This window comes from Protopterus annectens, chromosome 11.part0 (genome assembly GCF_019279795.1).
Source record: "Protopterus annectens isolate FY-2018-M chromosome 11.part0, PAN1.0, whole genome shotgun sequence".
Taxonomy (NCBI): domain Eukaryota; kingdom Metazoa; phylum Chordata; order Ceratodontiformes; family Protopteridae; genus Protopterus; species Protopterus annectens.
Window position 1 is genome coordinate 318,071,599 of NC_056745.1, and position 17,955 is coordinate 318,089,553.

At 41.1% G+C, this 17,955-nt stretch overlaps 1 protein-coding gene and 1 pseudogene across 1 annotated transcript in view; both read left to right on the forward strand.

The window, feature by feature from the left end:
• LOC122815364 (dynein axonemal heavy chain 3-like) overlaps positions 1-17,955 on the forward strand; it is a 4,921,723-nt gene that overhangs the window by 3,539,063 nt on the left and 1,364,705 nt on the right. The gene's annotated exons all lie outside the window — the stretch shown is intronic.
• On the forward strand, positions 1,108-17,752 carry LOC122815363 (annotated as a pseudogene).

Consider the following 17,955-nt stretch of genomic DNA (forward strand, 5'->3'; position numbering starts at 1 on the left):
CTTTTAATTTTTAGTGCTGACTTATATAATTGCTTTAGTGAGCAAGTGCCAGGTAACTTAAATGCAATGTGTTACAGGTAACTTAAATGCAAAAACGACAAACAGTATTTTTCTTTCAAGTGAAACAAGGAAATAAGTACAGTAAGCAATGCAGATATCACTAGGGATCCACAGAAGCACTGAAAAGCCACGTTTTAGGTGGAATTAGCATTTCAGGGAAATAACAAGCAAACAAACAACAAGCATACAAACAAAGCTAGATTCAGCAGGCCTGGATATAGTCTATGCTACAGCAAACAAGGTGTACCAATTTCAGTAAGAAACAGTTCAGATATGCAGGCATTATAAGCCTTTAACCAGAAATTCCCAGCTCAGAAGGGCAGAGTCCAGCCTGTCCTCCCACAAGAGTGCAGACCACGAACCTTCTTAATGTAAAATAACTGGCCTAAAGCCCAAGTGCTTAAACCAGAACTAATACACTTTCAGAATAACAGACATTGAGCCCTCAATCAGCAGTTCCCAACTTAGAAGGATGTAAGCTACCTGTCCTGCCACCACAGTGCAGGCCACAAACCTTCCTAATGTAAAACAAACTGGTCTGAAGCCCAAGTGCTTAATCCAAAAGACTTAGAATGATAGCTACACTTTAATAAAGTTACTACCAAGCAGTAATAAATACAATTGAATACTTTAAAGAATGCCTGGATTAGTGCTCAAGTTATACAAACAAAGCTAGATTCAGCAGGCCTGGATCTAGTCTATGCTACAGCAAACAAGGTGTACCAATTTCAGTAAGAAGCAGTTCAAATATGCAGGCACTATAAGCCTTTAACCAGAAATTCCCAGCTCAGAAGGGCAGAGTCCAGCCTCTCCTCCCACAAGACTGCAGATCATGAGCCCTCTTAATGTAAAATAACTGGCCTGAAGCCCAAGTGCTTAAACCAGAATTAATACACTTTTAGAATAACAGACACTGAGCCCTCAATCAGCAGTTCCCAACTTAGAATGATGTAAGCTACCTGTTCTGCCACTACAGTGCAGACCACAAACTTTCTTAATGTAAAACAACTGGTCTGAAGCCCAAGTGCTTAAACTAAAAGGCTTAGAATGAGTTACACCAAACAGTAATAAATACAATTGAGTACTTTTAAGATGACGCAAAAGCAAAATAAAGTAGGAAGAAACACAAATACAGTAAAACCAGATAAAATTTTTTTTTTTTTTTTTTTTGAGTGAGCAAATGAGATGGGCCCAGGAGTTACAGGACAGAAACAAGTGCAAATGCAGGTCTTCAAATTAGAAAGTTGAGAGAGATGGAAGACCGCCCAAATGGCCAATAACTACAAATTCTGGGCCAGAACCACTCCTTGTTCCCCATTGTCCCTTTTTTTCAATTATAAAGGAATTCCCAATACTATTCTAGCATGTCCAAAGGTCAGTTGTCAATCTCCTCTCCGGTCCAGCAGGTGAATCTGGGAATCTTGAGGCAATGTTACAACTGCCTCATGTACACAGACAACCCTCTCCTCCTCCCAACAAATTCCAACACATGTGAGAGATGCAACCATATAGCCAAACTGGAGGCTAAGCTCTCTCAACTCAGTACTGGCGTAACCAGTCAGGAGGAGAAGGAAACCACACTCACTACAATTCCAGTCTCACATAGACCTACCACGACAACAAACCAAACACATAAACACACAAAAACATACTCGGAGGCTATAAATAAAAATCTGCCTAAGCAGCAGAGACCTCCAAAGCAGACACCCAAGCAACCGCTACCCCAAAACAAAACACGTGCAACACATAACTCACAAAGCCAGTGTGCCAAACAGTCACAGCCCTTAAGGCTAAACAACACACCTGATACACTTGTAATAGGTGACTCTATCGTCAGGCACACTGACGTCCCGCTCACCAGGCTGAACAAGGAGAAGGTCACGGTGAGCTGCCTGTCAGGCGCTAGGATCCGCCACATAACACAAGCACTCAGGTCACTCCAAGGCAAGTACAAATATGACTCAGTCATTGTCCATGCTGGTGTGAATGACATGAGACGTCCCTCCCTGGACTACATGAAAAGAGACATAGAGGAGCTCTCTGAGCATGTAGCCCAGGCCGGTATGACCCTGACCTTGAGTAGCATCTTACCCTCACCAAGAATGATGCCACAATATGAAGACAAGATGATCAATTTCAACAATTGGCTTAAGTGTTGGTGTCATTCAAAGGGGATCCAATGCCTGTCAGCCTGGGATGACATGCTCGACAAGCCACGATGCTTCGCTAGGGACGGCTTGCACCTGTCACCCTGGGCTTGGATATTGGCAAAGGCTCTTGATACCCCATAGTGCCTTTTTAGGCAAGGCTCAAAAGACAAACCCACCTCCATAGGTATCACAAGGGATAAGAAACTAAGAGTAATGCTACTCAACGCCAGAAGTCTAAACCTCAAGATGCACTCTAAACTCTCCTTAGCATGGAGAACATCGATATCTGTGCAGTAACAGAAACCTGGTTCAAGGCTCCCAAGAGCACCCCAGCACTACCAGGTTATACCTCATACCATGCTTTTCGCCCCAAAACTTGGACCGAACCACAAAAGGAGGGAGTATCAATATTAGTCAAAGATACCCACACCTCCAGGTTGGTGGCACAGCACGAAGCATCAGAGACTATCCATGTGCAACTAACTGTGGGTAAAACTACCTTCCAGTTTATAGCCTGCTACAGACCACCCTCCCAAACACAGGAACCCCACTTGGCCTTCCTGAGAATACTGGAAAATATGAAGGTCTCTCCAAACACCATTATATTGGGCGACTTCAACTACCCAAACATAGACTGGGAGCATTACTCTAGCTCCAACACCCTAGCCCAAAGGTTCCTAGAATTTATAAACTCAAATGCTATGGAACAACTTGTTACCACTCCCACAAGAGGGGAAAACATACTGGACCTGATCATCACCAACATGGGGACACTATGCTCCAGACCAGAAGTGTATCCCTCACTGGTAAGATCAGACCATAAACTAATCTCACTGGATATTCACATCCCGACCCCACCCCCGCCTTTAAAACCACAGTGAAAAACATCTCTATATCAAATTTTACGCCTCAAACCCCAGGCGAAATCCTTCAAAGCCCGCGGGCCTGTGGAAAATACGGCCCAGACCACAGAATCCTTTATAAACGCATTCTATGAACACCTTCAGGAAAGCATGGATCATGCAATCCCAAATAAAACCAAGACCCAATCCTCCAAAGGCAGACATCCTGTCTGGTGGACCCCAACCATAAACAAACTATACAATAGAAGGAGGAAGCTACTACATGATAGAGCAAAATCCCAAAAGGGAAGGCATCTCTGATCAGTATTAGCAAAAAACTACGGGCACTCATAAAATCGTCTAAGGCCAGCTTCGAGAGAAAAATTGCACAGGACACTAAGGATAATCACAAGGCTTTCTTTAGTTATGTTAGGAACCTGGGTGGGAATTCCCAGATATGCTCAGAATTAGTCCAAAATGACAAAAATACACGAGCCCACAGACATTGCCAACATCCTAGCTGACAGGTTCAGTGCAAACTTCTCCCCTCTCCCCACCAAAGGGCAAATATCTATCCCAACAGAGTGCTGCCCCTGACATCTCAGATGCTCAGGTAAGAGCCGCCTCTCCAAAGCAAAAACACAGCATCAATGGAACCAGATGGTGTCCCGGCTCGTCCTACATGAACTCCAAGAAGAGCTAAACCCAAACATAAAACTACTGTTCAATCTTAGCCTTACTACAGGATATGTACCCAAAGAGTGGCGTACAGCAACAGTGGTCCCTCTCCACAAAGGTGGTGCCTCAATGGATCCTGGAAACTATCGCCCCATAAGCCTGACTAGCTTGGTCTGCAAAGCTATGGAAAGGATCATCATGGACCTCATAAATAAAGATATTGGGGACCTACAGACACTGGATCCTACCCAGTTTGGCTTTGTTAAGGGCAGATCCTGCCTCTTAAACCTGGTCGATTTCTTTGAAACAGTCACCAAGGCCATTGGCCAGGGAAGGTGGTCCACACAGCCTACCTGGACCTCGCAAAAGCCTTCGATACAATACCCCACTTGGGCATTATAGATAAGCTCACCAGCTTAAATATAAACCCCTATGTCACTAGATGGGTTGCAAACTGGCTCAAGGACAGAACTCACATGGTTAGAATTGCTGGAGCCATGTCAGACTCAAACCAGTTACAAGTGGCGCCCCACAAGGCTCAGTCCTGGGACCTCTCTTGTTCGGTATATATTTCTCAGAGGTACAGGCCAACACGGAAGGACTGTGGCTGACCAAGTTCGCAGATGACTGCAAACTGGGCGCCATAATCAACTCTCCAGCCGACACAAGCATCCTCCAAAAGGGCCTCATAGAAACAGACAACTGGTGCCAGAGCCATGGCCTCAAGCTAAATGCCAAAAAGTGTATAGTCATCCCCTTTGGCAAAACAAAGTGCCCACAAATTACCACATAGGTGGTAATCCATTAAGTACAGAAGAAGTCATTAGGGACCTGGGGACCCAAGTTGATAGCAATCTCTCATTTGACAACCACGTGGCCAAAGTGGTTAGAAAAACATTTTATATAGCCCACTTAATCATGAAGGGATTCACATCTAGATCAGGGTAGGTTGTCGTACCTCTTTACTCATCCCTCATCAGGCCCATAATTGAGTGCAATGCCCCTTTTGGGATGTACTTTACCAGACACCTGCAGCAACTGGAAAGACCCCAAAAGTACCTCACCAAGAGGATCAAAGGGCTCAAACAGATGCCATATGCTGCCCGGTTAAAGAAACTCCAGCTCTACTCAGTGGCATACCGCCTGCTCAGAGGCGATCTGTGCCTGACGTATAAAGCCATGTCCAACCCAGAATTAATGGACATGCTGCACCTCATAAAATCCAAATCCCATCGAGCTACGCGCTCGAGAGACTTGAACCTCAGCACTGAAATAAATAGGACATGCTGGAGGACAGATTCATAACCCAGAGGCTCCCTTCACTCTGGAATAAAATCCCAGTCCAGGTTAGGCAGAGTCCCACATTGACTCTCTTCAAGAGGAATCTTGATGAGTGGATGGGAGATCGTAGGTTTACCCCGGCTATCACTTCTGTGTCACTGTTAGACAGAGGCACAGTATACTAACCTCAAAAAAAGGCATAGCAAAATTAATTTAAAATGGGTGGTGAAAGCCAAACACACTCTGGCTAGGCTTATAAATGCCCTAGGGCAGATAGCCTAGTATGAACCTATGAACCTATGTGGTAGACAGGTTACCTAATGCTTACCACTCCAACTGATAAGCTAGAAGGCTTCCCTCCAACACAGAAAGGCTTGGGGGGCTCAGAAGCTTACAAACTGTCCTGGATACAGCAAATCTGTATCTGGAACACTAATTACAGGAAAGGTAGGAAACAGGCTTACTGCTGTCATTTGCAGTCTTGGGGTTAGACAGTGGATATGTTGAACACAGTGTGTGTTGGTAAAGCCTTCTTACAGCTGTTACAAACATTTCCTTACCTCACAGACCTGTGGAGCTAATTTATGTTAATACTACCTGACTGATTATACAAATATTCACATATTCTTGTTTGATAATATGCATTCAGCATACTACCACTGCCAGGATTTGAACCGTGCCTGTTTGTGCAAAAAGGTACACTACAGCTGTGTTTCATCACAATGAGCTGCCAATACACTGATGACTCATGCTTGACGTTTTTCTCCCTAGTACTCTCTGGTTTCCACAATTTGACCTTGTAGAAGAGACGAATACCCTAGGTAATGACAGCTGTACTGCAGTTTTCAGACAACAGATATGTTTTAAGTTTTACGTAATAGTTGAATAAAACAGTTATCTTCTACCAGAAGCACATAACTATGCAGAACTTGTACACATTTATATTCCTACCACAACATGACAAAGTAAACACAACAGTCTGGGGTTTTTACTTTTATTCAATGTTGCAGAGACCTTTATTCACCTGATAAGAGTCCTTTATTCATTGCACACAGTACACAGTTTACCTACTAGTTGTTGACAATCCACTACTTTCTGTTTATTTACCCTGAATACTGCAAGCTAGATTTTTACTCACCAGCCTCCTGGCACAGCCTTAGCAGCCTGCTGGCATGTGCATCAATATTTGTAGCCCTCTCATCTGCAGCTGTACAGGAGATAAATAAACATTTTTGCATACCTATTGATTACATAGTCAGGTTGGACTTTGCAGAACACTAATTGATACTGATACTTACACACTTCAGGGACATTCTGTGCCTGTGCATCTTGGATCCACTGGCCAAGAGATCCCTCTTCCTATGCTTCATGTCAGCGTAATGGTGCTAGACCTGCTCAACAGTCCGAGGGATACAAGTAGCACTGGTGAGGTCACATGAGAGATGGTCCCAGGCCTCCACTTTGTATTGGGAGCCCTAGTACTGGTCCTGCAGCAGTCTCCCTTCATGGTCTTTTACAAGGAGTCCAACCATGACTCTGGACTCCTGAATGCCCCAATGCTGTGCCCAAAAGCGCACACCCTCACCAACGCCAGCCGTAGTGCCTGCAATGATCAGCTGCAACTGGTTATGGGCTGTATTCCCACCTGCATGGTTTAAATAGTGCTGGATTCCTGTCCTTTGCTGTGACTGGCTGATTTTGAATATGCTGAGCTAAGCTAAGTGATGCGCAAACCTGCTTAGCTAAGATAAGCATTGCTTAAAGGGTTAGATGTTAAGCACTGCTTACCAGTGTGCAAATACGCTTAGCTACTCTAATTATTGCTAAGCATTTAGATTTAAGCAGTGCAGGGGGTGTGTTTACTTTATGAGCACTGCTCAGACATGCCCCCTGCACTCATTCATGGATCGTGCCCATGCAGGTTATACAGCAGCATGCCTTCATGAATATGCAAGTGAGCTGCTGTGCTGCACAGGCATGATCCACTCCGTGCAAGAATAGACTTATTCTTGCATGGGGCTTTCATGAATCCCAGGGATTTACTTTGAAATCTCCACCTTAAATTCCCATTTGTTCGTGTTGCTCTTAAATATAGCTATGCCTGCAGAACTAAACTTTTATATACTTACAAGACAGAGAGCCGATATCTTCAAATCTGAAAAAAATGCATGTTCTGCTTGTACAATTATTTAATGTGATTTGCCGATGTTACAATATACACTATGGCATCTGATTAGCCAACTGCCATGATGTATATTTACACTGACCTATAGTTATGCAGTTGAACTGCATTTTTAATAAAAAGTTTTGTAAATGTTTTATTAAACCATGGCCCAAATAAATTTAACATGTACTACTGTGATGTTATTTGGAGTAATGTGTAGTGCATTCATAGATTTTATTGGTTCACCTTGGTGTATGTCCATTAAAATCTGTCACATTTTTCCTACACTGACACTACTAAAACTAAAGTTTGCTGTTTTTTCTCACTGATGTCAGTGTGTAGAAAACACTTTTTAAATGTTTTTCTTGTTGAAATACAGGAAAATGCTCCCTAATGGTAAAAGTGCTGTTAGGCAGTTTTTGCACCACATGCAGTGGTACAAGTGTAAGATTACAAAATGTTGAAAAATCACTTTAATAAACCAGTCATCTTGCACTGATTTGTTTATCTCTGGTACAATAGATAGCTTCACCATATTACAAAACACAGTTTTGTCACTTTATATCAGCCTCAGTCTTACCAGTGTAATTCTTAATACTCTTACCGCAGCAGTATAGATTACTGAAACATTAATCCTGTTTGTTCACAGTAACTTTCTTGCAAGCAGCAACAGTTTCATTTTAATATCTGTTCTGGAAAGGTAGTCTGTAGATGAGCTGTGAGGTTCCCATTCCATTGTGAAAGATTGTGCAAACCATGCCCATAGGAAAGGCTTCTACCAGGAGGAGGTTAATTTGACCATATGAGAGGTGCCAGATCACTATGGGGGACTTGTTCAGGTTGGGTCCGAAGCTTACGGGACCGTTTGTTCAGCAATACATGTTAAGAGTGGTGAGAAGGTGGCTTTTAAGAAGATGTCTTGGCCATTCCAGTCCGATATCTTTGCTAAAAGAGCCTACAGAGAGTTAACAATTTTGGAACACATGAAGCACAACAATGTGATCGGATTGCTGAATGGATTCACCCCTGCCATCTCGATTGATAATTTCCAGGATTTCTACCTGGCTATGCCATTCATGGCTACAGATCTACAAAAGCTTAAAGGGGCATCATTAACAAAGGACATGATTCAGTTCTTGGTCAACCAGACTCTTCGTGGACTAAAGTATATTCACTCAGCAGGCATCATTCGCAGGATCATAGATTTTGACCTTGCTCGACATACTGATCCAGGGATGGCAAGTTATGTTGTCACACGATGGTGCTGAGCACCAGACGTTATTATGAACTGTATGCATTACACTCAGAAAGTGGATGTTATGGCTGAGGTGATTACTGGCAAAATGCTCTTTAAAGGGAAAGACTATCTGGATCAGCTGATGCAGATAATGATGACCACAGAAATTCGTGGACCAGAATTTACTGAAAAGCTAACTGATAAGGAGGCACGGATCTACATATCATCCCTTCCAAAATGGCCAAAGATGGACTTTTCATTGCTGTTTCCAAAGGCCAATCCTTTGGCAATCGATCTGTTGGCGAAGATGTTGGTGGTAGATGTGGAGAAGCAGCTGTCAGCAACAGAAGCTTTAGAACATCCATACTTTGAAGCATACAGAGAACCTGTAGTAGAAACTGTGGTAGAACCACATGATGATTCGTTACAGAACAGCAACCTCTCTGAAGAAGAGTGGAAATGGCATGTATTTTCAGAGACATTGAGTTTTGTTCCAGTGAAGAGGCATGAGTCACGACGAAGTTTTCATTTATCCCAATTATCGTAGAATGAATGAGCTGCCTTGTCACTCACTCACCGTGTGAGGTGCTAAATGGACCATGGACTGACTGAAAACTGCATATTTACTGCATTATGAGATTTTTATGCCCCATCTCTGGAGCCTCCAGCAAACTCTGTGGCTGGAGTCTTAATGACCCTCATCTTGCTACAGCTCTTATGGCAAATGGAAGATGGCGAGCTGTAAAATCCTGGGTTTTACTGTTACCATAAGTTCTGGTTACCCTTTTCGGGCAAGAATGAGGGACAAATGGTCTACAACTTAGGATTAATGCAGTGTTTAGGGAAAGGTGTGTGCATAATTCATGAAATTCTTCCAGAGAGGGTAAATGAAATAGGTTGCTGCTTGTTGTGCACTAAGGAAACAAATTTAATACTTGTGCAATATTCACCACATCCCTTTCTTTAATGGGTGCTCTCCTTGGAGTTGATTTATAACCAGTAATCTCCCCTGCATAGGTGTGATAAATCCCAATGAAAAATTTTGCTTTCCTTATTGTCACTTCATAGAAATGTCCTTTCAGGCATTCTGCCTCACATTTTTTCTAGGCTAACCATCAGAAATCCAACCAATAACCAGTGAAATAGCTTGTTAAAAATAAACTTGAGAGAACACCATGATACTATGAATTGCTTAAACAGCTTCAGTAATACTTAGTCTTTTGTGAGAAAACTATTAATGATACTACTAAAGCATTATGATAAATGCATACCTTCTGATTTTTGGTCTTCTACTCAATGTGATCATTTGCTCTTATTTTTTTATCACTTTTATCTCCTTTACCATGTCAGTTATCTGAACCACATCAGTGAGTATGCTGACACCTTCACCTTCTGCTGATATTATAAACATCCTCAAACTGTCTTAACTAGGCCAGTTTTCATAACTATTTGTTTCTTTCATCATTTATAACTCTGAAGCTATTATTAATTTAATCCAGTGTTTTCAAATTCTAAATCAAAAGAATCACATTTCTCAGCAGCTTTAGTTGATTTGTTGCTATTTTGGTCTGTTTTTTTCTGTCATTAACATTTCCAGACTCATTACCCCTTCACTTTTGTTTTTTAGTTAATTCTCACCACACACATTAAATATTTAGCTGTGAAAAATGGAAGTGATTTGATGAGTTATTCTGAACTGCAGATAGAAATATAAAGCTGAAGTGTTAGACTGTCACTGTTTATTTGTGAACCAAAAACTGAATGATGAATGAATATTAATTATGTATGTCATAAGATACAGTTTGATCTGATGTTTTAGAAACAGTGTACCACTATAAAACCTTACATGCATAGCATGACTTAAATTTTCCATGTGTCTATCTAAATAGTAATGTAAAAAGTAAAACACAGCAGTTTTGCATTGTTACATTTGCATTATTAATGGCAAATACATTTCTATGCTAGTAGCAGTGCATAAAGGTAGGTACTGTCATGATTGTGTAAAAGGCTTTTTGGCTCACTTTCACAGATTTCTAATGCTAGCTGTATTCATTTACCCATGCAGTGCCTGGCTTTGCCCCTTTCTCTTTACTATTTGCCCAGCCATAACAATTAAGAAAGCCAGCATATAACTATTTAAAATCTTAATTACTATCTGCAATATAATGTCAACTTTCCATACTAGCTACTGTATATGCTAGTCTATTCCTTTTTTTATACTCGTTTGTTGTTTATATTTTATTTCACATTTTGGAGGATTGGGCCTAAAGTATCCATTTTCAGCCATGACCTTGTTTAAATGCAATAGTACTAAGTCTGTTTTGTTGTAAAAGAAATGCAAAAATAGCATAAGTTCTCTATATCAAACAGGATTTCTACAGAATAAAATTGTCATTAGTCATATGGAGTATCATTAATGAGGTAATTGCTGCTTGTCTGGCATTTATCTTAGAGGATTAAGATGCTGTTTCCTGTGGTGCAAGGTTTGATTCTCTTAGCCTCCAATTCCTCTATGATCCTGAGTAAGTCACTTAACTAGCCACTGAGCCTGAAAAAGGTCTATGAACCCTTGAAAACAAATGAAATAAGTAAGAGCTAATGAAGAGGTCTGATGATATGCTAATTGTTAAAACATGAGATCATTAGGTACAGTTGTGTGTGAGAATGTAGAGTTGTTGACATAGTTTAGTGTGTTTATGCCTGCTGTGTGATTGAGTATTAATGTTTTTAGTACTTCTAAGATGATGGTGATAAGTATTTTGTCACTGTATTTGAATGTTATATATTCAATGACAATGACAATGAATCTGGGAGCTGGGTAACATCTGCTTATCACTTGTCTAAACAGACATTGTTTTATTGATGCTTTGAATTTAGTTCTGCTTGTTTGGGCTGTGATACAAGGAGGCAGCAAGCTCCAAAGTTGAGATGAGATAGAAAAAAACTTTGCAATAGCGATAAGTATCATAGATTGATACAATTTAAGATGATTTATATTAAAACACATCAATGTGAATATGTGAATTATATACAGCTCTATTGATTTAAATAAGTTATATAGGAGAATTTACTTCTATGGAAAATATTCAACTGTTAAAAAATCAAAAGAATGAAACCAAAGAAAACTAAATGCACAAGAAGATAAAAGATGTAAGCAAGCTACAATATAAAATTAAATATATGTTTTATACAGAAAACTGTGTTCTTTAATAACCCACTATACCATGTTCATATTTTCTAGTATTATACCTAGCTTTAGATAAAATTTAAAATTTATTACACTTAGCTCATTAAAAAAGCATTGAATTATATGTAGTGTTCGAAGTGCCCAGATTACACTCCCTGAAGTAACCACCTCACCAGTCCTGGCTGCAAGTATGCAGTCTGTCTGGGTCTCCCCCAGGCTACCAGACCCACACGCTTGTCTCCTAGACTGACTGTGTGTAACTGCACAAACACATGCCTCTTCCAAATCCTTCCCTATCAGGATTTCTGCAGGGTGGTAGTTTGGTACCCTTGTTGTCTCAACACAACCTACTATTGGCATTTTGTCTTTCCCACTTACTGGCTCCCTCAACTTTTGTTCCCGACCTTGCCTCCATGGACACCTGTATGCCACATGGCCCCACTGGTTGCATTCACAAAATTTAACCCTAGCTCCTGGATGTGTACCTGGACAAGTGACTTCCCCTGCTACTGGCAGATTCTGTTGGGGCAGTCTGTGCTGCCAACCATGGGTTCCTTTAGACCCATGAGCAGTACTGGGGGTCACTTTCCTGTGCAGGGCTGCCCTGTTTGCCAGGTATAGGTCTCCCTTCTTCCCCAACTCATCTGAAGTGGCACATTGTCTGTCAGCTAACCAGATCCTCATGTCCTCAGGCAAAGTGCTTAGGGCTTGTTCCCTCACCAAAAGGCCTGCCAGCCCTTCAAAAGTGGTGACCTGACATCTACTCACCTACCTATGGAAATAAGTGCTCAGTTCACCAACATATTCACACAAACTTTCATCTGCCTTGTGTACGTGCTCACAAAATGTTTTCCTATATGTTTCAGGTGTTAGGTTAAACAATTCTAACAAGTGAGTTTTAACAGCAGTATAATCAAAACATGCAAAGTCACTCAACTCCATGCCTTAATTGATTTTTTTTTTTACCTTTCTCTCTGTCTGTCAGAAACTGAAACTTAACCCCAACCAAAAGACAAATGAATTCCCCCCAGGCTATAGTACCTTAAGACAAGACCGTCCTAATAAAAAAGGTGGAGGAGTGGCCCTCCTGTTCAAATCCCAACTTCAGGTGTCTTTAATTGACTCCTTCCCCCCCACACCAGGTAATGCTGAAATTCTTTCCACCAAACTCCAAATTAACAAAACCAAAGCTATAAACATAATATGTTCCTACATCCCCCCAGGCAAGAACATCAATACCCTGGAAAATATCCTAAGCTGGATTTCTAGCACCTTCCCCCAGGAAACCATAATCTTAGGTGATTTTAATCGGAGCTCCTGCCTATCTTATCCCCCAAACACACACACCACCTCTTCCTCTTCACCACCAAACCAACCACTCCCCTACTAGAATACATAAATCCACCCAAAACAAACGATCCTAGACTGGATACTTTGACAAAACAGTCCTCCTATATCCTTACCTTTATCACCAAACAAAATGCAACATTCCTAAACAAACTACTTATCGAACTAAATACAACAAAACAGCATTCAATCTAATCCTTTCAAACTGAACTTCAAAAGAATATAACTGGTCAACTCTAAAATACCTCCCAATAGATGAGTCAGAATCAGATCCAAAGCAGCTCCTTGGCTCTCTGTTATAACTAAACGAAATAAATCATGGTCAAAATGGAGATCCACTAAAAGCCCTACTGACCATCAAACCTTCAAACATCTAAGAAACAAAACAAAGAAAACTCATCTCATCCAAAAAAAAAACTACAACTTTCAATACCAACAAACCAAAACCAAAACCCAAAAAATTCTGGTCAGGAATTAATAAACTACTCCACCCAGGCAACACCAAAACACCTACCCCAGCTAGCTTAGCACAAAAACAACCTAACATGATAGCTAACACCTTTAACAATTTCTTCTCTCAAACTGTAAACTCACTTGCAAGCACCATGACTCCACCCCAAACTACCCCCATCCCCAACAATACCTATACACTAAAACTTGAGACCGTCTCAACAACCTATATACAGAAACTAAAACTAAAACCCTGCACCCCCTCGGCTGACAAACTTCCAGCTGAATACCTTCAGTTAGCTGCAAAGCCTACCCAGTATCCATCTTAATAAACAGAACCATAACAGAATCCAAAATTCCATCCTGCTGGAAAATCTCCACATTATTCCACTCCATAAAGGAGGAAACTCTAATGAACTATCCAATTTTAGACCTATTGCCCTTCTATCGCCTCTATCCAAAATAATGGGCTGTATTCACCACCAACTTCTAAACTATCTCTTAAATAACAACTTGCTTGTAGACTCTCAACATGGTTTTAGACCCTACCACAGCACTACTACTGCCCTTCTCTCCTTCTCTGACACTATAAATAAAAATCGAAATAGAAACCTATTCTCATCTGCACTATTTCTGGACCTCTCAAAAGCATTTGATATGGTCAACCATCAACTTCTCCTCGATACCTTAAAATCTCTATCACTGGATTCTCAAGCATTACAGTGGTTCAACGACTAATAGAAAACAAGCTGTCCTTTGGGACAGCCATCTATCCACTCTACTCCCTGTTACTATTGGTGTCCCACAAGGATCTATCCTAGGCCCCCTACTTTTCTCCATTTTCATCAATAATTTGCCCAATTCCCTACCAACATCCACATGTATACAATATGCAGATGATTCCACTCTCATCTGCTCTGCCTCTACCCCAGCAGAACTCCACTCCACTACCCAAGTAGTCTTTACTGCAGCAGAAAATTGGTTTCAACACATCTGTCTCCTCCTCAATCCCAAAAAAACCAAACCACTACTCTTTACCCCACCTCTAAATCCACCCCTCTTTTTCTATAACATCCTGTAATGGCACTATCATCAAACCTGACAACTCCACTAAACTCCTAGGCGTCACCATAGATAACCAGCTAAATTTTGACTGTCACATTGATTTAACTATCAAAACTGTCAATAAAAGATTGGTGCCCTATGCAGGCTAAAGCCCTATCTCACTACAACCTCCCAGTAGCCCTTGCCCAAACTCACCTTATCTCTACACTAACGCCTCCCCTCCTTTGTCAACTTATCTAAAGGCAATCTTCAGAAACTGAATACTGCCTACCACAGTATAGCCAGATTTGCCACTGGCTCACCTTTCCAAACTCACCACTGTCTTAACTTAAAGAAACTCAACTGGCTTGAACTCCCGAACCTTATACTCCTACAACAACTAATCATCACTTTCAAAATTCTTCATTACCCTCAATATACCCATACTAAATAAACTCATCACACCCTATAAAAATCTCCTCAGATCAGCCAACAAGCTACTAGTTACTACTTTGAAATCTCATAACAAATCAGGTGATTCCCTATTTGCAAACACTATCGGTTCTTACTGGAATAAACTTCCCATTGAACTGACCTCCCCAACCTCATGTCACCTTTTCAAAAAACAGATAAAAAAACACCTACTAATTCACTGGCTATGCCCCTGCTCCAATCCTGACTGAGCATAGTACTCTTCATTACTCTATCCAGTCTGCTACTTGCAATTCTTTCCACTCCCTTTCTTACCTAGACTAACATCCTCTTCACCGTATAGCCATCCTCTCTCTATTTTCTTTCCAGCCATACCTAGACCATCTTTATCCTACTACCATAGCATTTCATCTCTATCCTGCTTCCTCACTCTCCTTTTCAACTTGACTTTCATAACCTTTAACTATGTTATAATACTTTTACCCAACGAAACCTTATTCTATCCACAATTTCTATCTATCATTTTTCCCCTTTTTCCTATAGCTTTACTACCAATCTACCTGTTATACCTTCTAACTTGCTCTTTTAACACTTGATACCATCAGTTTCTTTCCCTCTGCTAACTACCGAATCTGTCTTCTAGCCTACTGACCGATGATTAAATTATTTAGCTTGACTACAGATATCCTTTAACTCAACTTTGTATTTTTGTGCCTGAGCTTATCTCCTCAGCCACATAATGTGAACTCTGTTTGTTACCTACTTAAATTAGTCCAGGCAAACTGTATTTTGTCTCTGTACATTTTGTTTTTTTAAAAATTGATTTATTTAGTAAAGTCTTTGAAATGTATTGTCTTATTCTGATAGTGGAGCTTTTCTCCTCGGGCCTCTGCTGAAAATGGACATGTATCCAGCCAGACTAGCCCGGTTAACAAATGTAAAATAAAATAAATAAATAAATAAAAACAGTTATAGCTTTACCATGGAGTAAGAGGGTCAGGAACCATAACCAGAGCCTTTGGTCAACACCATACTGTTTGCATACCCTCTCAAACATATGAATGAAACTATCAGAATTATCCCCCTCGTTAATCTGTGGAAGAATTTACTGACTTTTTTTTGTGCTTCTGGGGTCCAGTTACTCCCTTCTCCATTACCTCCATGACTCTGGTGAAGAGTTAGCATCTCTTTCTCATGCTGCCTCTGCCTCTCCTTTTCTTCAGCTTCCAGGCATAGCAGTTTCTCATTCTCCTCAGCCTGCAAATGTCACAGTTTCTCCTTGTCCTCACGCTCTAGACACCTTACTCTCTCAGCTGCTTCTAGTTCCAAATGCCTGGCCTCCAACTCAAGTCTCTTTAGCTCCAGATGGATTTTTAAGTCCTCTGCAGAAAGGTTGAGCTGTCCGTTCTCCGAGGGTATTATATCTCCACTGCCGGTCTGATTGCCCTCCTGGTTGCTGTTTTCTGATGCAGCTACAACCAAGGCTGCAGTCAGGTCTGCCTTAGTCAGGTTTCCATGCACCAGTGCCCTAGCCTGGTGCATCTCCGCCAGCTGACTCCTTGTCAGCTTTCCATACTCCTCTGCTGACATGCTGCCTGCCCACCCTGACTAACTAAGCTAACAAAAGAAATAAAACAATTGTGATCTGAACTCTGACTATTCACTGCATGGCTGATTTTGGAGTACAAAACACCTTCAGAGCTCACTGTACACCAGCTACAGGAATTCACTCTACCTACACCACTACAAGCCAATTAGTATTTGCCAATCAATTAATATGTAGTGTGGATATCCCACCATTGCCAAACAATTAATATGTGACGCTCGTGCCCTGGCCCAGCAATCAAGGAGCTTCAATCCTCACCACTAACACCAGTGAGGGGTGTCTCATATAGGAGGAAAGAATAACAAATACACACAGTAAAGTGCAATTTCCCTTAAGAGCACACAGAGATCACAGTCAGTCCAGGGCTGGTCGCTCCCTTGCTCTCCAGGTCCCCAATAAGACTTCCCACTGGCACAGTTAACGGGTCCAGATCTCAGCTTAGTGGTCAAGCTAAAACCTCCAGCACCCTCTCTGTCCAACCAGTGCTTTGTGTCCCTGCCCAAGTAGCTGATACATACACACACACACACACACACACACACACACACACACACACACACACACACACACACACACACACACACACACACACTTTGAGAAGTTTATACAACCACACAGATACTCCTGGGGAAGGCTGGCACAGGTTCTCCAGCTGTGTCCCCTTTTTCCCAGACTATACAGTAGTACCAGCTGCCACCACCCACTAATATTTATCAGCTGCACAAAGGCCCTTAAAAGGGTGTCCAATTATTACTGTGCAATATTATTATCCAATTGGATAGCCAGGGCTAAAGCTATAGAAGTGGCGTTGTACAATTTTACCAAAGGTATGCATGTACACTAAAGAGCTTAAATTATCTCTACAAAAACAACCACAGTTGGAAAGGTTTAAAATATGTAATAACAAATAGTCAAAACACAAGACAATACTTTTTACTACACAGTGCTAGTCAAGAGTTCAGAGATCACAGAGAAATACATAAAATAATTCAGTAGTACAGTTCTGATATCACTAAAAAACATTTAGTCTAGTCTTTCTAGTTTCTAGCTATTTCTAAGAGAAAACACAAGTCTAAGATAAACTTACATTTAAAGCAAGACAGTGCTAGTGAGTTGGATGGTCAAGACAAAAATGCTTAATGCTCTCTGGTTCTCTCTGTTTTTAAAATCACATTCCTGGTTCACATTACATCATTCTTCACACTTTCCTGGGTTCCCAGGCTAACAGAAACTACATTTACATTCTTCACCTCTGGGCAGAAACCATAGCAATAAAGGACATTTATGTATGCAAATGCTGGCCATTAACTCTGGCCTTAAAACAATAGGCAGGATGCCTCACTCTAGACTTACTGACTCCGAGTTTTAACATCAAAGGGTCACAACATGTTTTACTTGTCAGTACAGTGCACTGTTGCTACATTTTTTCCAGTTCCACATGTAACACTATTTTTACCATTTAAGACAACAAGCCTGT